We start from the raw sequence: 27,646 nt of genomic DNA on the forward strand, positions 1-27,646 counted from the left end.
CAGCGCTGCACTATTTGGCAGGTGGACAGGTTGGACACGGGGTGAAGGTGGGGATATGACAGAAACCAGGGACACAGGTGGCATCGCTGCGCGTCTGTGAGGGCTTACTGAAGAGGGGTGGTGTACACTTCCTGCTCCTGAGTTGAGAGAACAAGAGAATGGGGAGAAACCATTTTCTCCCGCACCCACCAGCTTGATCCATCTTGGTGAGCTAAACAGCGCCATCAAGTGGAGGACGGAGCTGCTACACCAAGTCCTGCCCCCACCCAGCACCCTGAAGACACATCTCCAGGAGAGCAATTGAACCTGAAAATCAGAGCAGCAGGCCCCTTCCCCAGAAGACCAGCAGAAACACCTAGCCCACACCAAGTCTACGAATCAGACTGGCGCAAAGCTTCAGCTCTAGAGGAAAAAAGATCTAGCATCCTTTGGGGTTTTTCTGTTTGTTTCTTTTTGTTTTTGTCTTTCTTTTTATTTTTTGATACAAAAAGAGCATTCTAATCTTATTTTTTATCATTTTTAAATTGTTTTATTTTGGATATATTTTTATTAGTTTTTCTTTTCTTTCTTCCTACCTTTTTCCTATCAAGATTCTTGTAACAAGCAGATCAGAACACACCTAGGATCTAACTTCATGTATTTTTTAGATTTTTTTTGTCTTCAATTTTTACTCTTTGTTTTATTTTGCTTTATTTTTCTTTCTCTCCAAAATGACAAGACAAGGAATTCACCTCAAAAGAAAGAACAGGAAGAAAGGACAGCCAGATATTTTAATCAATGCATATATAAGTAAATTGTCTGAACTAGAATTTAAAACAACAATTATAAGGATATTAGCTGTGCTTGAAAAAAGCATAGAAGACACTAGAGAATACCTTACTGCAGAGATAAAAGAACTAAAATCTAGTCATGCCAAAACTAAAAATGCTGTAACTGAGATGCAATCCCAAATGGAGGCCATAAAAATGAGCATAGACAAAGCAGAGGAGCAAATCAGTGATACAGAAGATAAAATTATGGAAAATAATGAAGCTGAAAAGAAGAGGGTAAAAAAGGTCATGGACCACAAAGGCAGATTTTGGGAACTGAGTGACTCATTAAAAATGTATTCGCGGGGCGCCTGGGTGGCGCAGTCGGTTAAGCGTCCGACTTCAGCCAGGTCACGATCTCGCGGTCCGTGAGTTCGAGCCCCGCGTCAGGCTCTGGGCTGATGGCTCAGAGCCTGGAGCCTGTTTCCGATTCTGTGTCTCTCTCTCTGCCCCTCCCCCGTTCATGCTCTGTCTCTCTCTGTCCCAAAAATAAATAAAAAACGTTGAAAAAAAAAAAATTAAAAAAAAAAAAAATGTATTCGCATCATAAGAGTCCCAGAAGATGAAGAGAGAGAAAGAAAGGTAGGAAGTTTCTTTGAACAAATTATAGCTGAAAACTTCCATAATCTGGGGAAGGACACAGATATCAAAATCCAAAAAGCACTGAGAACTCCCATTAGATTCAACAAAAGCCAATCGTCACCAAGTCATAAAAGTCAAGTCAAAAATCACAAACACAAAGATAAGAATCATGAAAGCAGCAAGGGAAAAAAAAAGTCCTTAGCCTACAAGGGAAGACAGATCAGATTTGCAGCATATCTGTCCACAAAAACATGGCAGGCCAGAAAGGAGTGGAAGGAAATGTTCAATGTACTGAATGGGGCAAATATGCAACCAAGAATTCTTTATTTGGTTAGGCTGTCATTCAAAATAGGAGGAGAGATAAAGAGTTTCCCAAACAAAAACTAAAGGAGTATGTGACCACTAAACTAGCCCTGCAAGAAATTTTAAAGGGAACTCTTTGGAGGGAAAAAGAAGGAAAAAAAAAAAAAAAAAAAAAAAAAAGACCAAAGCAACAAAGACTACAAAGGACCAGAGAACATCACCAGAAACACCAACTCTACAGGTAACACAATGGCACTAAATTCATACATTTCAGTAATCACTCTGAATGTAAATCAACTAAGTGCTCCCATCAAAAGACATAGGGTAGCAGAATGGGTAAAAAAAAAACAAACAAAAATAAGATCCCATCTTTATGCTGCCTACAAGAGACTAAAGACACCTGAAGATTGAAAGTGAGGGGATGGAGAACCATTTATCATGTTAATGGACATCAAAAGAAAGCCAGAGTAGCCATACTTCTTTTTTTTTTTAATTTTTTTTTTTTAACGTTTTATTTATTTTTGAGACAGAGAGAGACAGAGCATGAACAGGGGAGGGTCAGAGAGAGAGGGAGACACAGAATCTGAAACAGGCTCCAGGCTCTGAGCTGTCAGCACAGAGCCCGACGCGGGGCTCAAACCCACGGACCACGAGATCATGACCTGAGCCGAAGTTGGCCGCCCAACCGACTGAGCCACCCAGGCGCCCCGGAGTAGCCATACTTCTATTAGACAAACTAGATTTTAAAACAAAGACTGTAACAAGAAATGAAGAAAGGCATTGTATTATTATTAAGGAGTCTATCCATCAAGAAGATCTAACAGTTTGAGTGTTTAGGCCCCCAAATTGAGAGCACCCTAATATATAAATCAATTACTAACAAATATAAAGAAACTCATTGACAAAAAAAAATTAAAAAAATAAATTAAAAAAATTAAAAAAAAAAGAAACTCATTGACAATAATATAATAATAGAAGGAGACTTTAACACCCCACGTATGGCAATGGACAAATCTAAGCAGAAAATCAACAAAAAAACAATAGCTTTGAATGACACACTGGACCAGAAGGACTTAACAGATACATTCAAATCATTTCATCCTAAAGCAGAATACACCTTCTTTTCTCGTGCACATGGAACATGTTCACATGAAACATACTGGGTCACAAATCAGCCTTCAACAAGTACAAAAAGATCACAATCAAAGTATGCATATTTTCAGATCACAATGCTATGAAACTTGAAGTCAAACACAAGAAAAAATTTGGAAAGCCCTCAAATACATGGAGGTTAATAAAGAACATCCTACTAAAGAAAAAATGGGTTAACCAGGAAATTAAAGAAGAAATAAAAGAAAATACAAGGAAGCATGTGAAAATGAAAAGACAAGGGTCCAAAACCTTTGGGATGCAGCAAAAGGCAGTCCTAAGTGGGAAGTATATTGCAATTCAGGCCTATTTCAAGAAAAAAGGATCCAAATACACAACATAACCTTACATCTAAAGGACCTAGAAGAGGAAGAGCAAATAAAACCTAAAGCCATTAGAAGAAGGATAATAATAAAGATTAGAGCAGAAATAAACAATATAGGGAAAAAAACAAAAAAACAGAACACATCAATGAAACTAAATGCTGGTTCTTTGAAAGAATAAACAAAACTGAACCCCTTAGCCAGACTTATCAAAAAGAGAGAGGACCCAAATGAAAGAGGAGTGATCACAACCAACACCAGGGAGATACAAATAATCATGAGAATACTATAAAAAATTATATGCCAACTTGGCAATCTGGAAGAAATGGACAAATTCCTAGAAACTCACAAACTACCAAATTGAAACCGGAAGAAATAGAAAATTTGAACAGACCCATAACCAGCAAAGAAATTGAATCAGTAATCAAAAATCTTCCAACCACCAAGAGTCCTGGGCCAGACAGACGGCTTCCCAGGAGAATTCTACCAGACAATTTAAAGAATAGTTATACCTATTCTCAAACTGTTCCAAAAAACAGAAATAGAAGAAAACTTCCAAACTTAGTCTACAAAGCCAACATTACCTTGATTATAAAACCAAAGACCCCACTAAAAAGGAGAATTACAGGCCAATATCCCTGATGAACATGGATGCAAAATTCCTCAACAAGGTACTAGCAAAATAAATTCAACAGTATACTAATAGAATTATTCACCCATTGATCCCATTATCAATGGGATTTATTCTTGAGCTACAGGGCTGGTTCAATATTTGCAAATCAATCAACACGATATACTACATTTAAAAAAAAAAAAAGAACCATATGATCCTGTCAATGGATGCAGAAAAAGAATGGACAAAATATAGCATCAATTCTTGATAAAAACGCTCAACAGAGCAGGGACAGATGGAACATACCTGAATGTCATAAAGGCCATTTATGAATGACCCACTGCTAATATCATCCTCAGTGGGGAGAAAGTGAGAGAGCCTTTCCCCTATGCTGTGGAACAAGACAAGGATATCCACTCTCACCATTACTATTTAACATACTACTGGAAGTCTCAGCCTCAGCAATCAGACACCAAACCAAAAAAAACTGCATCTAAATCGGCAAGGAAGAAGTCAAGCTTTCACTATTTGCAGGCGACATGATACTCTATAGAGAAAACCCAAAACACTCCACCAAAAATTGCTAGAACTAATACATGAATTCAGCAAAGTCACAGGATATAAAATCAATGTTGTAAATATAAAATCTGTTGTATTTCTATACATCAATAATGAAGTAGCAGAAAAATAAATCAAGGAATTGATCCCATTTGCAACTGCACCAAAACCAGTAAGATACCTGGGAATAAACCTAATTAAAGAGGGAAAGATCCATACTCTGAAAACTGTAGAACACTCATGAAAGAAACTGAATAGGACACAAGTAAATGGAAAACCATTCCATGCTCACGGATTAGAAGAACAAACAGTGTCAAAATGTCCCCCCTATCCAAAGCAATCTACACATTTAATGCTAGCCCTATCAAAATACCACCAGAAGTTTTTGCAGAGATAGAACAAACAGTCCTAAAATTTGTATGGAACGACCAAAGACCCTGAATAGCAAAAGCAATCCTGAAAAAGAAAAACAAAACTGGAGGCATCACGATTTCAGATTTCAAGCTGTATTACAAAGCTGCAGTCATCAAAGTATTATGGTACTGGCACAACAACAGATATATAGATCAATGGAACAGAATAGAAAATCCAGAAATGGACCCACAACTGTACAGTCAACTCATCTTCGACAAAGCAGGAAAGAATATCCAATAGAAAAAAGCCTCTTCAACAAATGGTGTTGGGAAAACTGGATGGCAACATGCAGAACAATGAAACTGGACCAATTTCTTACACCACACACAAAAATAAATTCAAAATGGATGATAGATCTAAATGTGAGACAGGAAACTATCAAAATCCTAGAGGAGAACGCATGCAGCAAGTTCTCTGACCTGGGCCAGAGCAACTTCTTACTAGACACGTCACCAAAGGTAAGGGAAACAAAAGCAAAAATGGACTATTGGGACTTCATCAAGATAAAAACCTGCACAGCAAAGGAAACAATCAAAAAAACTAAAAAGCAGTCTACAGAATGGAAGAAGACATTTGCAAATGACACATCTGATAAAGGGTTAGTATCCAAAAATCTATAAAGAACTTACCAAATTCAACACCCAAAAAACAAGCCAGTAAATGGGAAGAAGACATATGAATAGATGCTTTTCTAAAGAAGACATCCAGATGGCTAACAGACACATGAAAAGATGTTCAACATCAGTTATCATCAGGGAAGTACAAATCAAAACCATGATTGGATACCCCCTCCCACCTGTCAGAAGAACCAACAAGTGTCGTTGGTGAGGATGTGGAGAAAGGGGAACCTTCGTGCACTGTTGGTGGGAATGCAAACTGGTGCAGCCACTCTGGAGAATAGTACTGAGGTTCCCTAACAAACTAAAAATAGAACTACCCTATGATCCAGCAATTGCACTCTTAGGTATTTACCCCAAGGATACAAAAATATGGATTCGAAAGGGTATATGCACCCCATTGGTTATAGCAGCACTACTGATAATAGCCAAAGTATGGAAAGGGCCCAAAGGTCCATTGACTGATGAATGGATAAAGACGAGGTGGTACATATATGCCATGGACTTTAACTCAGGCATCAAAAAGAATGAAATCTTGCCATTTGCAATGACGTGGGTGGAACTAGAACATATTATGGTAAGGGAAATAAGTCAATCAGTGAAAGACAAATACCGTATGATTTTGCTCATATGTGGAATTTAAGAAACAAAACACAGAACATATGTGGGGGGCTGGAGAAGAGAGAGAAACAAACCATAACAGACACCTAATGAGAGAGAACAAACAGATGGGTATTAAGCAGGGTGCTTGTGCTGAGCACTGGGTGTTACAGGTAAGTAATGAATCACTGAATTCTCCTGAAACCAATGTTGCACTATAAGTCAACTAAAGTTTAAATTAAAAAAAAAAATCAAGAACTGCCCTTACATATTCCAGATAATTCAAGTCACTTGGATCACTCTGTTGGATTACTAGATCAATTCTTCCTCATGTATACACTTTTCTAAATAAAATTTCTGGGGCAACTGACCTTTATTTGCCGTCTTGGGAAGCTTATCAGTAAGTAAATCTTAACTGGAGCTTTAATACACACCAGGCAAGAATCTGTGAACTTTAAATGTGCTGAATCAAACTCAAAAAATATTAAAGTGTTATGTTTCACATCATTATGAGGGAACTATGGCACAGGTGTGACAAAGCACATGGCAGAAACATGGTAATAAAAAAGGGTGCTGAATGTACCCTTAGGGAGTCTCACAGAATCAGCAGCTTTGGACTTAAATGACAGCCAGGTCCCCGTACTATTCCTACTTCATAGATGAAGTAAATGGATGCAAAGAGAAGCCAGCTTATCCAAGAAATGTCAACTATCCACTCAACTCATCACTTCCAGGCACATACTTCCAAGCTGCACTGGAAAGGCTTTGAGGTAGTCGAGTGCCCACTCAACTCTCTTTTCACTTTTGGCACTTTTATTACATTTCCCTTTGACAGCTCGTCCTTTTGAAATTCCTGGAGTTTGGAGTATATAAAAAGCCCCCTTCTGCTCTGACATGGTGCTGGAGCTCATCTTTCCTTTGAGATTAGGTAATGACATTGTCTGGGTTTAGGATATATTCTTCCTATTGTTGAGAGAAATAACTTGTAACTAAGTCCAGAAATAGATGGATTTGTCTTCCTTAGACCAGTCCATCCAGTAACCTCGCTTTTCTGAATTTAAAATGACCATAGTGTTGACTTACAGTTAAAATAGAAGTTTGATTTGGACTACCATCCACCCATCCCCAAACACCTTCTTTACGCATTAGGGAAATTTTAAGCTATGGAACATAGATATGTCCAAAGCAGCTTACATCCTTCACACCTAGTGACTGAAAGTTAAAATAACTTCTCGTAGAATGTCGTTAAGAGTTGAAGAGGCTGGACCACTTAAGCTTTGGATTTCTGCCCTGGGGCGTCAGCCTTGGCAGCATCCCAGAACTCCACCAAGATTTAACCAATGCCGGATCTATTTAACCCTCAAAGAGGAATGATACTAATACTGCAGAAAGAAAGTCATTCACAACCACGGTTTTCCCTTGGGTCCTGATTGTGTGGAATCATGGAACTTCGTTCATTCACCGTCACCGAGCTCCAACTACAGCAGCACTCAAGACCCTTGCAGCTCCTCCCTTTTCAAACAAATAGAACGATTGTGACAGTGTGACAGTTGTGACAGGGCTGGTTTCGTAAGGGAGTGGGCTCATGTTTCTGGACTCTATTCTTCCCAACTACAAAAAGCTAGGTCCATTCAAGAGGTCACTGGGTCAGAGGTAAGAGGAGCTACCCTACCTGGCTTCCTTAAAACATAAGCCACAGCATCCTAGTGAGATTGTTCTTCTCAAGTCCACCATTATACTCCTACCCTGGGGCAACAAAGGAGAGTTACTAATTTTCTTTTCTATATTCCTTCAATGCCTCTGGTAGTTATGCTTGATCTGGCATGGACTGGCTCCTAAGAGTTGCTTATAAAATATTCAGAGGTTTGGAAACTGGATGGAAAGCCTTTGTTAGCTTGAATTTTACCATGGTATACAAGGAAACCAGCAAATGGTATAAATCAGTGCTTTGTCTGTTTCAGAGAGTCAGTTAACTACTACTCTCCAGAGGCCACTGACCTGTATGTTTCCCTTTCCAACAAGACCACAGAATGTGGCTTCTTGCCTCCAAGGGCATCATCTTGAGAGAATACTACTTTCCTCCATCATGTGCCATATAAAATCTTGCATATTTTACTTAAAATTGGTAACATTACTTTAAAAGTAACATGCTTTTTACCATTCCTAAAACACATACTTTTTAAAAAGTGTTTAATACGAAAAATAAACATTTCAAAATCTTCAAAATTTCTATAACCCCCAAACCCACGTCCCCAAAGATAATCATGGTTAGCGCTGTGGTCCCTAGCCCAGACTCCATTCCAGGACCACTGATTCTCTTAAACTCAGTGATATCTTCTAGCCCTGCTCTGTACGAAGTCTATGGACAAGTCATGGAAGATCTAAGAAGCTAGCTGCCCAAATACATCATCAATATTGATCACATATTAGGTGACGGGTATTTACTTATAATCTTGCCATTTATTCAGACCCTATAAGTTTGCCATTATTATCTTCACTTTTCCTCTTAGAAAGCCAGCTTGCAGAGGATTCACAGGACCTGACAAAAACCATACAGCATATAATTTACTCAACTATTTGCTCATATTTATCTGGCTCAAAAGCCTATTGCCTGACCACAGTTTATGAGTTATGTCCTCACAGTTTCAAATGTCTCAGAAAAACAGCAACCCCAGATGGATAACCACTTGCAGGAAGAGAAAGGATAAAAAGGGCATATGGTTTGTAAGTAAGGGTGGTGAGAAATGGGACCGAGTCCTTTTGTGGCATCACTTCCACCCTTCGGGATAAGGTTGGGCTGGAACTAAAGGGGACCAGAGTAGCGCAGAACTTCCTCCGGAAAAGCCTTGGCATCCTCCCTTCTGACATGGGGCATGGACTTCCAGGAGCTTGAAGATTTGGGGTCTGGGCCTGAGGCCAACACAGATGTGTGAAGTAGAGGGCAAGGCTTCAGTGGTGGGAGGAATATTTGGCTCCAGCGGCTGCAGTGAATCCATCCTTTCTAGTTGAAACAATACTTGGCTTGTGAGACCATTCGCTCTCCTCCTACTGAGTTTCTAAAGCTTCTGAAGATACAGACTACTGCCTGTAGGAATCCATCTGCTGAGAAGTTCACCAGTTTTAGGTGGTAGAACCCATCAACCTCAGAGAGGGCCATCATGAGCCCCTTTCCTGACACTCAAGGAAATGTCCCCTACTCCCACGAAATGCAGAGCATTCAGCCTGGACGAGGTCACCACCTACCTGTCATGAAGACAGGAACAGGGTCCAGGCCAAAGTTGTGTTGGAAGAATAGTGAAGAGAAGTCACTTTCCTCAAAGATCCATGACTTGGACTTGGACATTTTAGAGTTGTGCAGTTCTAGACTTGTCAGGAATTGGGGAAGTTTGGTGACTGGGAGTTTCCTCAAGTATGCGACACGCAACTAGAGTTTAGTTCGGATTCTGTCTCCCCCTCTCTCTCTGTTCCTCCCCCACTTGCACACTGTCGGTCTCTCTCTCGAAAATAAATAAAGATTAAAAGAAAAAAGTGGAATGATTGATGTTCAGGGCTCTTGGACAGTATCAAAGCTCCACTGACCCATCATATATACAGCCTCTGGAGAGCCCAAGATGGGTTTTGTGTAAGAACTGCCATCCCAGCTGCCATCCACATAAAGCGGATCCCCTCAAGCATTTTCCCAGAGTCCATACATACCCTGTAAGGTGTCACATACAAGTCTCCATAGTGCAGAATGCTCCACTAGCATCTTCCAAAGCTTACCAACTCTGTAGAGGAAGAAAACTGGCATTCATCTCCAAGACTGACAAGAGCCCCAGTTTCACCCCGGTCCCTTACTGTCCTTCTCCATGGCTACGAGGCCAGAAAGTGGTTGGATATCCTGTTCCAACTGTGCCCCAAGCTTTTATTCCAATATTTTCCCTTTTAGGGCACTTGGACTGAGACTCTATACACTTCTGAGTACCTCTCTTGAGCTTCAAGGTACCTGCCCTTCAGAACAGTGGGAACACCCCTCCCCTGCACACTGGTCCACACCTGGAAATCTGAATCTCTTCTGTAATGCACAGAGATGAGAATGTCTTCAGCATCACACAGATAGGCAATGCCAAGGTGATTACCAAGCTTTGCTCTCTGCCCGTTGTATACATGTACTATGATGAAGAAATTGAATCTTTTGCCTTCTGGGGTAAGTTGAGGGGTCTGAGGAACTGGAGAAGTGTTTAAATTTCTGGGGAGGTGACAGCTGGATTCTGGGTACTGTATCCTCTTGTTTTCCTATGAGTCACCCAGTGGAGAGGACAGAGCTTTGATTCAGATCTGAAAGAGAAACTCTGTATTAACGCAAGCATCTGATAACTGGAGAAAGGTAGCCAATATCCAGGACACTTCACAATGCCCAAAAGATTCTCTATAAATACGGTTTACCAACTGAGTTATCCATAGCATATGCGAGAGTCCAAGGAGAGAGAAGGAAGATCTCAGGAAACTAGTAACGCACTGGCCGTGGGATTATGTTAGATTTTGCCTTCAAGACAAATTTAGATTGAAATGTAAAATTATGTTCTACCTTTAGAATTTTTATTCAAAGGAAATCTAGGGATATCCAGGGAATCCCTACACATATGAACAGGAAAGTCCTATGAGTAGGAAGGAAAATTTTACCTACGTATCACTGTGCTTTGTCTGTGTTTCCAAGTGGTAGGCATCAAAGGGGGACATGAATGAATGAGAACCATGAATAAAAAGCAGCTCAGTAGCTCATTATTTCTTATATTATGAAAACTCCCAACTAGGTCCCACAAACTTTCCAAATGTCCTGTGTTAAACAGTCATTATTTTGAGCCAGGAAGAGGTCCTCCTATAGCACAACCGCGACATTTATTTTTCTGCAAACTACCACCATGAATTCATTGGGTTTAAGAATTCAACTTCATAAAAATGACATGAAAAAAGTAACCAACACAGTAGCTATTAAAAAGAAAGAGGCAGGAGTAAAAAAGTAATTGAATATTAATATTCAAAGAATCCTGTGGCTTGGAGCAAAACATCTTTAGAAGCTATCCAATAATTTTAGTAATGGATAGACAACAAATCATTAGAAACCTTAAAAATAGGACTTCAAAGCAGAATTAGGATGAAAGAGATTACAAGACAAGGGAAGAAGGAAATGACTTGGCAAAACTCCAAAACTTTCAAAAATAAAATTAAAAAATCATTTAAAAGAGACTACATTGAGGGGCGCCTGGGTGGCTCAGTCAGTTAAGCGGCCGACTTCGGCTCAGGTCATGATTTCACGGTCTGTGAGTTCGAGCCCCGCGTCGGGCTCTGTGCTGACCGCTCAGAGCCTGGAGCCTGTTTCAGATTCTGTGTCTCCCTCTTTCTCTGACCCTCCCCCATTCATGCTCTGTCTCTGTCTCAAAAATAAATAAACGTTAAAAAAAATTAAAAAAATAAAATAAAATAAAAAATAAAACAGACTACATTGGGAGAGAAGAGAAAGGAACAGACACACTGCTGAAAAGTCACTCATTAATGTCATAGACAGGCTTAAAATGAGCAAAAGGTAAAAGGATTAAGTAAAAAATCACTGAAAGCTGTGAAATACAAGCCCACAACCTAGAAAACCCATGTTAGTGGTAAAGATAACAAATGAAATAATATGACAAAAAATAATTTTATGAATTATTTCAATAAAGAAGTATTAAAACATACAAAAAAGCAATTCGTGTGTGAAAATGCACTGTTTGGAAAAACATATATACAGCAATACAAAAGTGCCCCCGTCCCCATAGAGTCTGTAATTCATAGACGAAGAATGATTTGAGGATCATAGTAAAAACTCAAGTGAGGTATAAAAGGACGTTCACTGAACAAAATGGGGAACCAACTGTGACCTTTAACCTTATAACCAAGTAAATTCTTCCTCAACTATCATAAGAGATGGATTTAAGAAAGATTCGTGGACGGGAACAGCTGGGTGGCTCAGTCGGTTAAGCCTCCAACTCCGGATTTCGGCTCAGGTCATGATCTCGCAGTTCACAAGTTCAAGCCCCGGGTCAGGCTCTGTGCTGACAGCTCAGAGCCTGGAGCCTGCTTCGGATTCTGTGTCTCCCTCTCTGCCCTTCCCCTGCTCACACTCTGTCTCTCTCTGTCTCTCAAAAATGAATATAAATAAACAAACAAACAAACAAATAAACAAATAAATAAAATAGCTATATAAGCCAACTTTAGAACCAATAAAACCTATTTAGCAGTTCCAAGTTATCCATTCATTCACACAACACTATACTAACCAACTTCCCACCCAACCGGGAATAGTGACACGTCTTTGGTGACTTCAGGATGGTGATTACAGTTCAGCCCCTCCCTCGAGATCTCTTAAAGGGTCACTGGGAAGAAGGCCTTCTGCATCCTCAATATCACCTATTTTTTAGAGCACTGCTAACTAACCATTAAGACTTCCCAGTCCTTCCCAGGCTATCTGAACATAGCTGCTTAGGTCTGGGGTGCAACATTTGTTTTCTCCATTCCAAAACCAGGTTCTCCAACAGATGTGTCAAAAAAAATGACTGGTATCTATTCCCATTGACCTGTGTTTCTTTTTCTTTCCGAAGTGCAGTCTGAAAAAATGATATTATTAAGTGAGCTCCCTCAAATCCCAAGATCAGTGATGGGCCAAGCTATTCCAGGTGCTGGGGAGACGGCAGGTTACAGGTTAACCAAGAGAGTCTTGCCTTCTTGCCTCTAACCTTCTAGCAATACACAGATTGGAAAGCAAAGGCACAGAGTACAGGAAAATAGCTTTACATATGAAGAAGTATAAAACTAGAACAACTGTATCTTTCAAATTAATACTGTAAATGGAAAAACCTATCAGCTCATTTGATCACAAATCAAAATCCAACCTTTCATAATTTTTAACATCCAGTACATCCAAAGCTGTTCAGAAAAGGTGAAAATAGAATGAAATTTGTAATTATTCTAGAATTTCATATATGAAAGCATCACACTCCCAAAGAGAAGATCTCCCTTTCCAGTGCACAACGGTCCCTGAATACAAAGGGCTTGTGACAAGGATGGAGGAAAACCTCGCATTAAAAAAAAAAGGAACCTGCAATGTCCCTATACATATATAAACATACCAATGGAACAAACTAAAGCAATAATCACAGAAAATTTTATCTTAAATATTTAATTAATTAAAGATTAAATAAATGATATAAGCACCTACCTCAAGAAAAGAAATAAAATGAAAAAACTACTTGAGGAAACCCAAAAAAGGGAATAGGGAGAAGCAGAAATTACTTATAAGCCAAAAAAGTCCAGTAAAAACATAAGATGTAGAACAAGAAGTTCGGTGGAACTTGCTGTGCTGAAGGAAATGCTCTGTTATCTACATTATCCACACAGCAGCAATCAGATCCATGTCATTAAAGGGCACCTAAAATCTGGGGCGCCTGGGGGGACTCAGTCACGTAAGCATCCAACTCTGGCTCAGGTCATGACCTCACGGTTCGCGGGTTGGAGCCCCGCATTGGGGTCTGTGCTGACAGCTCAGAGCCTGGAGCCTGCTTCGGATTCTGTGTTTCCCTCTCTCTCTGCCCTTCCTTCACTCATGCTCTCAAAAGTAAATAAACTTTTGAAAAAATTTTAAAACTTAAAAAAAAAAAAAAACACCTGAAATCTGGCTAGCATTACTGAGGGTCTTAAGTTTAGTTACTTTAATTGTAATTAATCTAAATTTAATAAGCACATGTCACTAGTGGTTACTTTATTGGATAGCACAGCTCTAAAACCTTGGAGTAGGCAGTCAAAATAATGAAACAGATTAAAGAAAAAATGGAAAAGGGACACATATAGTCAAAAACAGGACATGAGAATGGGGACTGATTACTGCTAACAGTAAAATTCAGATTTAAGATGCTGCTTTGATACAACAAATGTCTAAAGACAGATACGATACAGGAGGGAACCAGACACCCTGGGATTCTATGGACACAAACTCCCTGGGGGAAATCTGGGCTTGAAGATAAGATGAAAATCTGCAAATATATTATGATGCAGCAAACATAAACTATGTTACTAGGGTGGAGGAGGAGAGTGTTAGGGGGCTTTCAAGAACATGTTACAAATTTATTAATTTATAATTAAAATGGGAAGCCAGCCTTATACTTTATCTTTTGGCTAATGGGAAAATAAATAAAATATTAATACAGAGCACAATGCAGTAAATACTTTCACTGCCATCTCATTCACAACTGAATTATACATTTAAGTGGAATCTCTATGTCTGCAGAGAAAATCTTTTGGCTGAAAATTTCTGCCTCTCACAATGAAATAATTCCAGTAGACAGCACAGTAAATATGCAACTGTATCTCAGGTCATTTTGGTCATTTCTCAAAAATACCTGGCAATCATGTTAGGTCTTGCATGTAAATTCCAACTCCCATGCAAAATAAATGCTATTTCAAAATTTAGCTATGAGAGATGAATTTCCATAGACTTGTCCTTCCTCTTTCATTCATCAGATGGTTGGTAACTTATTTCACAAATAAGGTAGGTAATTTTGGAGGTAGATGCTTTCAACTCTTCATCTTATTTTATTATTTTTTTAATGTTTATTTTTGAGGGGGGGGAGGGAGGGAGAGAGAGAGAGAGAGGGGGAGAGAGAGAGAGACAGACAGACAGACAGACAAAGACAGAGTGTGAGCTGGGGAGGGGGAGAGAGATAAGGAGACACAGAATCTGAAGCAGGCTCCAGGCTCTGACCTGTCAGTACAGAGCCCGACACGGGGCTTGAACCCACAAACCGCGAGATCATGACCTGAACCGAAGTTGGACACGTAACCAACTGAGCCGCACAGGTGCCCCTCAACTGTTAAATTGTAAAGTATTCCTGCACTCGTATCTGGTGTTTATGCCATCTTCTCCATAAAAGGTGAGGAATAACTTTTAATCTTAGCTAGGTTCTTTACCTCCAACTTTATGTTTGGGTCCTGTTATTTCCTGCCATATCATGAATTTTATGTTATTACTTATAATAACTTCCACTACTCCTCTCTATTTGATCCTCCCTTAAATGTTGCAGCATCTTCCTATCTTGATTGGATTAAAAATATTGAATTAAAAAAACAAAGCAGGGGCGCCTGGGTGGCTCATTGGTCAAGTGACCTCCTGATTTTGGCTCAGGTCATGATTTCACATGATTTGTCAGGTCAGGAATTAAAAAAGAACACATGAAAAACTTCTTTCTCAGCCAAGATCCGTCTTGAAAGTCACTCCCTCACTCCTGAGCGTGGCGATGGCTTTCGGGGCTTCGAAACAGCACGGCCCCTCCCTGCACTGCAGACACACACCCAGGAGAAGGCATTCACTCTGTGGCAAAGCCAGTCCTCCACTGCATGCTGAAATAACGGATTCAGCAGGATTACGCTCCTCCGTGAAGATCAACAGTCGGGCTTTTCTGCTCATTTCTTCAGAACACTCTCCTATCCCAGTGAAGCCCACACGGTCCGCGGCAGTGGTGAGTCTATGCACTGGCCTGACGGTCGCTTGAAGACAAAGACCCCAGTCTCTGCTAATACCTGCTGAGCACAGGGTCAGAGCTTCTCAAACTCTCCCCCATTCCAGGACCCGTAACTCCCCAAAGAGCACTCTAATTCCTTCTACAGGCTCCCTTCACAGAGCAAAGCACCTCCTTCTTCCTCCTCCTTGGAGAGATGCTTTTGTTCTCTATTTGGCTAAAAGAGCCTGGGTCCGGGGGCGCCTGGCTGGCTCAGTCGGTCGGGCGTCCAACTCGTGATTTCGGCTCAGGTCATGATCTCGAGGTTTGGAGGATGGAGCCCCGTGTGGGATCTGCACTGACAGCACGTGGAACCTGTTTGGGATTCTATCCCTCGCTCTCTGCCTCTCCCCTGTTCACAAGGGCTCATGTGCTATCTCACAATAAATAAACTTAAAAAAAGAAAAGACAAAAAAAAGCCTGGGCCCTTTCCCATCAAACTGCCCCGTGACTCCCTGCATGTGTACTGGGGCAGGTGAAGGGGTCGGTGGGAGAGGCCAGCAGAGCGGAACTCTCCTCACAGGAAAGACATGGCCTGGATGGGACAGTGGTAAGGCTTGCACTTCTCACCCCTACCCCTAAAATTTATAGATCACATATCATACACCTGAGCAAGAGCTACTTCTTTCATGGTTTTAATCACTATCTCAAATATATAATTCCTCTTTTCCAGAACATCAGATTAAACTACCAAAAAATAGGTAATTAAGAAGACCTAATTAGTAGCACTGAAAACCGTGGAAGAAGGTCAATAGAAGCAGCTGAGTAATTTATTCAATTATGAACAGATGGGCTATCTTTCAACAAAGTCCCACAACAATCCAACCCATTCTTGGTCATTTCCAGAGAAAGGACAAAGGAAATAGATACACACTTGACTGGGAACTAGTTCACAGCCCACTAGGTTAAAAGATCACATAAGAAGAAAGAGAAGATGTGGAATATTAGACTAATTGGTTAAACTAGGTTTTGACTGTTAATATAAAAAATTGCCAATATCCTTAATCAAGGGCACACTGAAATAGTGTACAATTATTTACTAAGCACCAAAGAATACTTTCAACATATAATAACAGACTATAAAACCATTAAGACCTCATCATCTGACTGACATATTTAAGAGAGAATATACATTGGGAATTAAAAACAAAATTCTAATGAATTTGGGATCTACCCTTCTTTTGCCCCCATTGCTACTGTTGCTCGACTCCTCTCCCTTCTGCTCTTTTCCATCTCTCTGCTGATCCTTTTTTTGCCACTTTCATTTATTCCACTGCTTCTAGCTCATGTCACGCTCTCACTCTTATTTGGTCTTTCAAAGCCCATCGGACCCACTTCCCTCTCCTCAATTTCACAACTGCTTTTTCTCATCACTCTCTTTGGCTGTAGCTCCCTGCTTCTCCCTGGTCTCTCTCTTTTCCCTATCCCCCGGCCCCACCTCCACATTCACAGGAACAGAATGAAGATGCCCCTGTCCAGAAGCACGCTTTGTGGTGGCTCATCGGGAATGTAAACAATACGTGACAGGCACAGCCAGCAGGATGGGACGGGACAGAACAAGGGGTGCCACAGGACAGGGGCGGGTGAAAGCCCCAGCAAGGGACTCAGGGCCTCCCTGAGGAACTGACTGTGGAGAGCCCAAGGACCAGCAGGGCCGGCCCCAGAAAGACGCGAGAAGGGAGAGAGGAACTCAGGAGGGGTCTGGGGTCTGTAGGATCCGGAGAGCAGGGCGTCGTGGTGCTGCCCCCTCGGTACCGCGAAGGGCGAGAATGCACCTCGCCAGTGGGGCCTTGACACGCGCGGGGGCCAGGGAGAGACGGTGAAAAGAACGGAGGCAGAAAAACGGGCGAAACGGCCTGGGAGCCAGTTTACCGGAAACAGACGCGGATCCAGTGCAGCAGCACAACGTCTCCCGACCAGGCCGGGCTCCCCGCGGGCGGGGCTGGCGGATGCGGGGACTGTCAAGTTAGCGAGGGCCCGGACTCCGGGTGTGGAGGCCGCAACACCCAGACCATCAACGTGCCAGCTGCAACTAGAAACGCTGAAACCCGCACCGGGAAAAGAGCCCTTCCGTCCGGGAAATCTGCATCCGGGTCGGCCGGAAACGGGGACCTCGGACGGGGCGGGGTCTGGAAGGAAGGGCTTGGGTGTGGCTTATGCAAGTCTCCGCCCCGCCCCCAGGGCGTTTCCGTCCTGCCAGTTCTTCCGCCGGGAGCTTGGGTCCCGGCGTTTGCCTCCAGGTGGCGGGGTGGCCTGTGGCGCCGGGCTGCCCACCCTACGCCACGTTAAATGACTCAGATACGCTAAGGTAAAAGCTTAGCGTTGGCGCGCCGGTAATACCGAATGCGGAGTTGTTTCCTTCGCAACAGCGTGAGAACGGCTTGAATAACCCTTCGTGCGTGCCAAAGTCCCGCGGACCGCGAGAGGCGCTCGGATTGCGGGGACACCCCTGCGGCGGCGTGGGCGGGGCAGGGGCGTCTGCGGCTCCGCCTATCAAATTGTGGTTTCCTTTCCGGTAGAACGAGTGTGAACGCCGAATTCACTTGTGCGAACCCAGGGGTTCAGCCGGACCACCGCGGAGGGTAGCTAACATTTCTAACATTTCTCCTCTCTGTTCGCGGGGAGGCAGAGGGACACACGGGCCCAGGATTGGGCCGTGAGGATGGTCGGCTGAGGCCCTCGTGTTACTGCGCAGGGCTTGAGGTTTATAAATTCACATACCTTTAAGACTGATGTGCAGGACATTCTGCAAGTTGCCGGAGTTAGTATTTCCTGAATCTGTTGTAATTTCACATTTTTCTTTATTCCGGAGGTACTACCCGAAAGAACCTTTTTAATTTTGAAAAATCAGGGTTTTTTTTAATCTGTGTTTTTTTCTGTCTCCCAATGTTTTGTGTCGAGTATGGGCAAGTATTAATTTTTCATTATTTCTGTATAGATCTCACTGAAATGTCTCTTTTTTGACAACACCAAAAAGCATAGTGAAACTGGATTTTCAGAGTTTAGTTGCCTCATTTATACCCTTAATAAATTCTAATGGAAAGTGTGTGAGTGAAAATCTTAATCTGTTTCCTTTGTAAATTCTGACGTTCATGCTAGAGGGAATTTGGCAAGACTAAATCCCAACTACTCAGGCTGCAGGATTTCTCAAAGATTATTTCCAGAGAAGAACCTTTCTGGTTTTCTCGTAACACCTATTTCTCTAGTTTTACATTTTTTTAATATTAAATATTTGGACTCAAATGGGTTTAAATTCTGGAAGATAACGTTCTCAGGCAGGGCAACAGTAAACACTGTGGAGTTCATATGGAGCGAGTTGGGGGAGCCCTACCCACGATCCCTCCTGGTCTCCAGGGCAGAGATTAATCTGAACTCACCTCACTCCTCTCATACCTGTGAGGAGCTGGGCACAGATTAAGAAGGGATCAAGGAATCCCGGTACATGAACCTCTCCCCCATTTAGTCTTTCTTTATCCCCCTCTCTCTTTACATGGAAGTCAAGTGATACAGTTCCACCAGTGTAAGCCATCCAGCCTCCAAGCCACCTCCTCCATCAAATCCTCTGTGTTCTGCTTTATACGGAGTGCTTTGGGAGGCCATAAATCGACTGAAGTGATTTTTCTTGGGTGCACATGTTGATGTGTATTATTTGGAAGCTCCTTATGAAAAGCTGAGCCCCTAAGATGGTGTCTTAGTAAAACAAGGTCTTCCCACACCTCTGAGTCTCTTTCCCTGGCTGGGAATTAGATCTGATGAAAGCTGAGGAGTGAAAAGAAGAAATGAGACTGAATTGAAGTATAATTTCTTCTATTTCTGTTTTCATTATTATTACAGTGAAAAACCATTTTCCAGGCATTCCTTAGAAACACTACCCTATGTAATCATAATGACTGTAGGATAGAATTTTGATGAGGGTCACTCTGATGGCCTGGTGGGTAGGTGGCCCCTCTAGACTGGAATGCATGCGTAGGGGTGCCTGTGCCCACATCATCCCAGGGATGATGATGCCTTCCCTTCTGGGGATGTCTCTGGTTCTAGTACATTTGCCCATCAAGTACCCTGAATGTCCTAACATCTGGGAGCCTCCAGCTGAGAGCAGAGACGTGCTATGAGTCAAAGTAGGGAGCTCCTGTGGAATGGAGCAGTTGTTCTGTTGGCTCTAGGGTGGTGGAATGAAGGAGCTTAAGCTTGGAGAATCTGATTCCCGCGTGGGGATGTGAGCACACAAGGGGGTGTAATGTGTGAAGTTTGAATATGGTGCCCCCCAGTGTTGAGACATTTGTTAGCCTTTTGTCCTGAGGTTCTGCTGAGGCCTTTGGAATGCTCAAATACCATTTGTCTCATTGCTTTCATGATGAAAATATGTTCATGTGTGGATGTGTATATTAATACTCTCAGCATGCCATGTTGAAAGTGAAGAAAACAACCCAGAGGTGGAAAGTGGGGGATGAAGAATGCAAACAGTAAGTTTGTGATGAAAATCCATGGGCTGCTGACTTGACATCCAGACTCAGTTACACATTTTAGAGGCCCCAGAGCTCTGTGTCCCGGGGGATCTCAAGTCATTTCCAGGGCAGGTCCTCATGCACAGGGCAACACAGACTCACCCACAGACACCAGGTTCTCGTCTTAAGTGCCATGTCTCTGTTCGGAGTCCTCAGAGAAGGGATCAGGATGCCCGCATACTCCTGAGGGAAGTTCACAGTCACTCTTTGAAGGAGCTCTCTTCCCGAGAAAGTATGAGTGCCTGCTCAGTCAGGGATCATTTCATTCTGGTATTTATGGAGGACGAAGGACTTTAGCCGATGGAGGAAAGAATGAAGGTTGGCTCTGGAATTGTCTTAAGAGTGTCAGGATTCCAGAGAGCATAGTCAAGTTTTATGGGTTCCTTTTAGGGTGTTTGCGTCTGTTCTCCTGGATGTGAGGCTCGGCTCACCCGAACACTGATGTCACATTGCAGTTCCTCATTAAATGCCTGCATATCTCCTCTGGTCAGGGTGGTCAGAGAGAGCTAGAGTCAGCATCGTTTGGTGTAGGGGTCGCTGAGGAGCACATTCTGATGGCTGAGTCTTCACCTGATTTGTGGACACTCAGTGATGCCCAGTGACATTGGCCATGCATGGGCACAGGACACTGACTGGCCTGTGCCCCTCACAGAACCAATCTCTGCCCCACCTGGCACATGTACGAGAAGAGTTTCCATCTGAAACCCTGCACGTGTGCCCAAGGTCTCCCTAGGAGAGCCCCATGCCCCAGTTCTGCTCTCTTCAGCAACCACATGGTTTTTCCACTAACTTGGGCTCTAGAACATTCAACCAGTGACATGGTACTATGGACTGAACTGTGTCCCTCTTCCCCAAACTCATTATGTTGAAGCCCTGCCCCCCAGTGTGATGAAGTTTACAGATGGGGTCTCTTGGAGGTAATTAGGGTTAGGTGAGGTCATGAGGGTGTTGGAGGAGGTCACTGAGAGGACATGATCCAGGCTGTAGAAAGCTCCTCGCCCCTTCCCCATCCTTGGAATGTATGTTCTGCCCACTGTGCCCATACCAGAAACCATTTCGAGGATGCAGCTTTGAGAGTGCAACATGCTGAGACCATCCAATGGTAAATGTGACTGAACCCCTTTAAGGCCTCTATACAAAGATCCTGGTGGCTGGTATTCAGACTGATTCATTTTGCAGCTTCCCAAGTCATGCCTTGCATGTAAGTTCCCTTTGCTTATTAAAACTGTAACCTACCGGGGCGCCTGGGTGGCGCAGTCGGTTAAGCGTCCGACTTCAGCCAGGTCACGATCTCACGCTCCGTGAGTTCGAGCCCCGCGTCAGGCTCTGGGCTGATGGCTCGGAGCCTGGAGCCTGTTTCCGATTCTGTGTCTCCCTCTCTCTCTGCCCCTCCCCCGTTCATGCTCTGTCTCTCTCTGTCCCAAAAATTAAAAAAAAAAAAAAAAAAAAAAAATGTTGAAAAAAAAAACTGTAACCTACCAATCTGGAGTGGTCTTCTCTTTTCTTCGGTCTTTCCCTGACCTCCATGTGTGGAGGCCAGCTTCAAATTTTACCCAGGAACTCCTGAGGTTGTGAACCAACAAACCAATGGAGGGTGGGACCATCATTTGGGTCCCTTCTACGAAGAGGAGGAAGGATAGGACTCTGGGAGGTATTTAGGTGTTCCTCTCATCCCTCCCTCCTCAATCCAACAGTCCCTTCCACAACACCTGAGGCTGGAGGCTGTCTCCTCTGTCACCCCTGGTCACTCTGCTCAGAGGCAGAGTTGACCAAAAGGTACCGCACGTGGATACACCAGGATATAGGGACAGCGTTCCTCAGAACTCTTTAAGATGTGAGGACTCTGACCATGAGGGGCTGGCTTCTCAGGAGGCTGGAATGAGGGAGCTGTTGTGAACCTGAGGCTCCACTGTTCATTGTCTAATCCCAGGAAGCCTGTTTGGAGGAACTGGCCTGGAACACAGCTGGACAGTGGAGGATGGGGCACAGTGCAGGCCTGGACAGTATTTAGGTGAGGTCTCCCAAGGAGAGCCTGGAGGTCAGGGGTTGGCATTTGGGCAAGTGTCCTCATGGTCTTTGGGACTAAATCCATTTCTGTTGAAGGGATACTGGAAAGTCTGTAAAGCCCCCCAAAATCATACTCCACTGAAGGTCTGGAAGGGGCTGGGACTCCATTTATTTGAGGGATTCTGCCAAGTCTGGATGGATGGGGATCTGGGCAGATCTCTCACCTGGTGCCTTGATGCTGAGTCTGGAGTCCTGGCCCAATTTATGTGCAGCAGGATGTGGGCTGGGATATGAGTTCATTTCAGGATACTTGGCTTGTTCCTGGGGACTGAGGAATGGCAGCCTGGGGAACATCCTGAGAGCCGACATCCGGCCTGCCGTCTGCTACCTTGACAATGAGGGAGGGGTCCTGGCTAAAGTATTTGGAACATGGCTGAGGGGGGGGGGTTCAGTGACATTCCTTACCTGTATTTTATTCTGTCCATGAGGTGAGGAAGTCAGTTCAGGTCATTTCAGGGGAGGCACCATAGGGCAGGGGATCTCATGCGGCCGACTTGTGAGAACAGCTTCTAGAACAGATTTCTTCCTTGTGCGCAGGCACATCCACCTTCTTGGATGCTGTAGGAGAAGATGCCATGTATACAATATATAGTAGGATTTCCTCTCAATCAAATTGAAAAGAAATGAACCAAATAAAAAGTCATGGAACATAAAACATTAAATTTAACAGTTAAAGAAATATGAACGATCATTTTGGTATGAAAAGCAAACAGCCTCAGTGCTGGTTGGGAAAACAGATATTGTAATATTAATTTGATACAGTTTCTCTACCAAGCTGGAAAATGTGAAAGTTCTTAATATTGTCTTTTGTTAACTAATTAGAAGCAAACTCTTGTATATACTGTTTTGGGGAATTGTACACAGTTAATGCTGTTTTGAAGGCAGTTTGATGACTAATGTGTTTTGATGGACAATTTGGAAAGATTTATCATAATTTATAAGATATTCTTATATGCAGGATTCTACCTTTTGGAGCCTGCTTAACTCACTTCCATATAATATAATTATGGGATCCAATCACATCTGATCGAATTCTCTGGAAAAAATATACAGTAATTGTTCACCATTTATAAGCATTGAAAAATGTTAATATATACGTGTGTAAACTTTTAACAACATATATTTTATGTAAGTAAAAACATTACATTTGTTATACACTTTCTTTTTTTAATGTTTATTTTTGAGAGAGAGCGTGCACAAGTGGAGGAGGTGCAGAGAAAAAGGGGGACAGAGGATCCAAAGCAGGATCTGTGCTGACAGCAGAGCACCCGATCTGGGGCTCAAAGTCACGAACCATGAGATCGTGACCTGAGTGGAAGTCGGACACTTAACTGACTGAGCCACCCAGGTGCCCCTGTTAATACGCTTTATGTTTCACTCTGCACCTTACCTTCTGACTCAAACAATTGTTCCTGAAAAATCTCCCTATGGGCCCATGTAGCTCTGGTTCATTAAGGCTCACCGAGGTTTACTATTTATTTGTGTAGATGCACTGGGTTTTTCTCTTCTAGCCCTTGTTAGCTGACATTGGTAAAGTTCCATGTCCCTTCCAATAGAATTGTAGCCATGGGTATTGCCGGGCAAATGTCGTTGTTTATGTGAACAGAAATTAAGGACCAGGATGCCCACACCATCACGCTCCGGCATTTTCGCACAGACTTCAATTCCAAGCATTACTGCTACCCTTAATGTCTGGCTGCTTGTCTCCTGATCCTCTCCAGCCTGGAAATCCCAGATGTCTGCATTCATGCATCTCAGTGTGTCGCAGGGGGCGAAACAGGCACGTGTGAGAGGTCCATGGGTTTCCTGAAGGACTCAGGAAATTCTGCAGTTTCCCTGGGAGGGCGGGTCGCCAAGCTGCCTTCGAGGGCATCACACACCTTTCCAGCTCTCCAACAGGGATCCAGAATATTTCCAGAGTGTCAAGTTGGGCCAAAAACACTGTTACTGGATCTCAGTTGTCAGAAATGTCAGATTCTGGACTCTAAGCTGATGCAGACAACTCTGAGGAAGCTCCTGGCCCCAACAGTTCACCATCTCCAGCCTTTTCAGGAGGACAAGAGTAGTTCCTACATCCACAAATGTAGGTGGAAAAGTCTAGTGGCCCTGGAGGGCCAGAAATGGCCTCCTTGGGTCACTGCAGCCAGGACAATGTGCCTGGTCCCTCAGGACACACCTCACAGCACAGGCACCTGCAGGGATGGTGGGTGTGTATGTGGGGGTGGGGGGAGCTCTCAGTAATCATCTTTGCTATTCATCTAATGAAAGGTGGCAGATAACGTTTCTGTGAGAAGTGGCAATTGGGACAACTTTATAAGATATTAATACCACGTAGCCTAGAACATAGGAAAAATTATTCCTGACTCATTTACATCTCCATAAAAACCTCCAATATTAAGGCAGAGGATCACTTGCTCCTTATTTTTAAATAAACCATTTACCTGCACTCTCTCTAACCACAAAGGTCTATGAATTCAAATATCATCTTTCTATAGAACACAAACACATTTTTGAATCCATTTAATCCCAAATTAAATGAATCCCAAATCTGACCAAGGCCAGGCAACGTGCACACACACCTGCAGTCCCAGATGCACACGCTTACCCCATATACCCACCAGATGAACCACAAAATGTGTGATCAACATGCCCGAAGCTATGTAGATGGCACAGCCCACTGCTCCTTGAGAACGCACCATTGAACTTATTTTGACAACCTGCCAAAAACTGAACTTACTTTGACAACACTAAATACCAGTAGGAAATGGGTGAAAAGAAAACCTACCCACGCATCAGGCAAATCCATTCCCAATGCAGTTCTTCCAGGTCCCTGAACAGGGGTCACATATTGCAAAAATGGAAACGCCCCCCCATCCATCATCAGCTGAGTTTCCACACATCACAACTGGCAAATCCTCAGACCCAGAAGTAAGACCCGCTCCTCTCCAGAAATCCTGCCGTGGAGACCTACAGCCCAATACCCAGTAAACACTTATGCATGCTGCATGCGATGTCCATGAACATGTGCAGAAAGACAGCGCCCCGCCTGCCTAGACAACCACAAGCCATGTCAAAATACGTCCTGTGTGTGAGCTCACCTGGAATATTGTCTCCGCTACCTGCGGGCACAACCACAAACCTTCTGTCTTCACCTCCTCACCCACGAGTAACTGTGTGTGTGCGCGCGTGCATATGCTCGTGTGTCAACACTTGGACAGAGATGACTGGGATACATCTGGAGACCTGTTATTCTTCTTGTTACCCCTGGAGCTCCTCCCGACACGGGACTTGCCAACGCGCATTGCCACCTGTACATACCTGCATGGTTGAGCAGGTGGTTTTCCCGTTCAGGAATTCCCGTGCTGTATTCGGGTAGTGAATCATGACAACATTGGAAGGCAGGGGGAATTCTGTTTTCCTGAGGTTGGATTCACGCTTTGGCCGGGATTGTTCTGGAGGAATTTCCACTGGTCCAAGGCACAGTCGTCTGGTTTCTGTTTCTTCCGCGTGCTCCTCCAACTCAAGAACTTGGACGCAGGAGTGTCCTTCAGGCAACAAAACTGTTCCTTTCTCTCTGGAATGGCAGTAGAGTTCTTTTCCTTCCTCTAGAGACTCCCCAGGTTTTCCTAAGTTCATTTCTGACTTCAAGGAGCCACCACTGTACACATTTGATTTGCACAAAGGCTGTCCTAGGACTGCATGAGCCTCTGGAAGTTTTCTAAGTACCCTCAGGTGTGTAAGGCTGGAGCTCCACTGCAAGTCTCAGAGAGGGCTATCTGCCCGTCTGAGCAACCTCAGAATTCTCTAAGTCCTCTAGGGAGGCTCCAGAACCATGGGTGCTGGCCTGTTTTGCCCCTGCTGGTGGAGAAGTACAGGATGATGCCCTCCCCAGGCTTTGGTGAATACTGGTATGGAGATACCTTCACCATAATGGGGCTGGGGAAAACCAGATGGCAGCAGGCTAGCCACGGGGGTGAGAGCTGATGGAGCGCTGGGGGCTTGATGCCCCTTGTAAGTAGACCTTCTGAGACCTGGAGGGGGCGATGTGGGGCTGGTACTGTTATGCCCAGAATTCGTGATCCCCACATACCGCCAGGGAGCCGAGTCCGATGTAAAAGCAAAAGAGCCTTTATTCGAGCTCGAGCTCAATCCCCTACCTGCACCAACGCAGCGGTGAGATACCGGGGAGAGAGAGCGAGTTTCAAAAGGACAAAGGTTTTATTGGGGCCTAGGGGCAGTTGGTGAGGTAAAGGCTGTGGCCTCAGCCGATTGGCTGGGGAAGGGTCCTGGGGGAAGGGTCCGAGTCCTGTTAGGCAGGTGAGGGGGGGTGTTACTCAAGGGGAGGAGGTGTGGTCAAGGTGAAGGACACAGAACAAGATGGAGTCCGCCGGCGTAGGCCCGCCCTTTCAGAACTGCTTTCTCACTGGAGCGCTGCCCCGCCGTCCATGTGGCAAAACTATGAAAGCCTCTGAGTGGCCTGTGGCAGGCAGGATCTGGACCAGTGTCCCTCATCAATGCCCGGCAGTAATGCGTCCCAGAGTGGTGCGCGAGGTCCCGCTTTCACGCGTGGCCTCATGTGGCTTGTTGCCTTTTCCCTGCTACTGCCCTTCTTTGCCCTCCCAGGATCACATTTCACGGTGCGGTCCTAGGACTCTGCCTCCAAACTACACCACAGGGCCCTATATCAATCAGTACGTTGTCAGATACTCAAAGAAATATATGCTCAATCTCCGTCTCTTTACGTTAACAATATCTTCATTGAAATGACTAATAATTGTGTCATTAGGATCATCCCTGTGATTGTTACTGTTACTCGCTCGCCATGTATTATTATGGTTATCATGGATCTTTTGTGTGACTGTTATGTAATGTTGTGTAAAGCTTCTTGGTTTGCGAAAGCTGTCCAGGCTACTGCAGATGATTAGAAGAGTAACCCGAAGACGTACATACACCCAGCACCTTGGGGCTCCTGTACTGTCTTGTCTGGTGCTAGTTCAAAGGATGGGCCCCCTGAAATATTCCACGCTCCTTCTGGATGCAAGGACCTGCCCATACCAGCAGGGGGGGACTTGGAAAGGACACCCTCGTCTTATCTTAGGCTCTGGAAAATATTAGACACATCGTCCACATGCCAGCAACTCTATATGCAGACCTGCAGCCCCTAGAGAAGGCTTCCTTGCATCAACTGGGCCACCTAAAATTTCTCTAAATAAACTCAGGTCCACAAGCCCCTTATGCCAGCAGGGATGGGTCGTGAACAGTTTCTGTTACCCAACTGAGATCCCAGGGGGAATCAGCTCAGGGCCCAGGAAACACCCCTTTGTAACTGGAACGGGCCCATGTGTTCACCAGAGCCTCCGAAAAAATTTTAAGACTGTTCAGGAGCCCATGGATCCACTGCCGCAGGCAAAGGATGCTCACAGAGTGCTTTCCAGAATTCCCGAGCTTCTGGAAATTTTCTAAGTCTCCTCAGGTGTCCAGGGATGGCTGGAGCTATACGAAAATGCACTGAGCAGGTGACTGGCCTGTTGGAGCAAACACAG

At 43.8% G+C, this 27,646-nt stretch overlaps 1 protein-coding gene across 6 annotated transcripts in view; it reads right to left on the reverse strand.

The window, feature by feature from the left end:
- LOC131506355 (zinc finger protein 705A-like) overlaps positions 1-17,630 on the reverse strand; it is a 31,892-nt gene extending 14,262 nt beyond the window's left edge. For 2 of the 6 annotated variants that reach the window (XM_058719896.1, XM_058719897.1), the window contains exons 1-2: positions 10,004-10,687; positions 9,665-9,735 (exon numbers count right to left, since the gene is read on the reverse strand). The gene's annotated coding sequence lies outside the window, so the exon portion shown is untranslated. Of the gene's footprint in view, positions 1-9,664; positions 9,736-10,003; positions 10,688-15,214; positions 16,523-17,403 lie in introns of those variants that run through there. The other 4 variants (XM_058719893.1, XM_058719895.1, XM_058719894.1 and 1 more) reach the window with 4 other exon arrangements.
- Positions 17,631-27,646: the final 10,016 nt, after the last annotated feature.

Source organism: Neofelis nebulosa, chromosome 3 (assembly GCF_028018385.1).
Source record: "Neofelis nebulosa isolate mNeoNeb1 chromosome 3, mNeoNeb1.pri, whole genome shotgun sequence".
Lineage (NCBI taxonomy): Eukaryota > Metazoa > Chordata > Mammalia > Carnivora > Felidae > Neofelis > Neofelis nebulosa.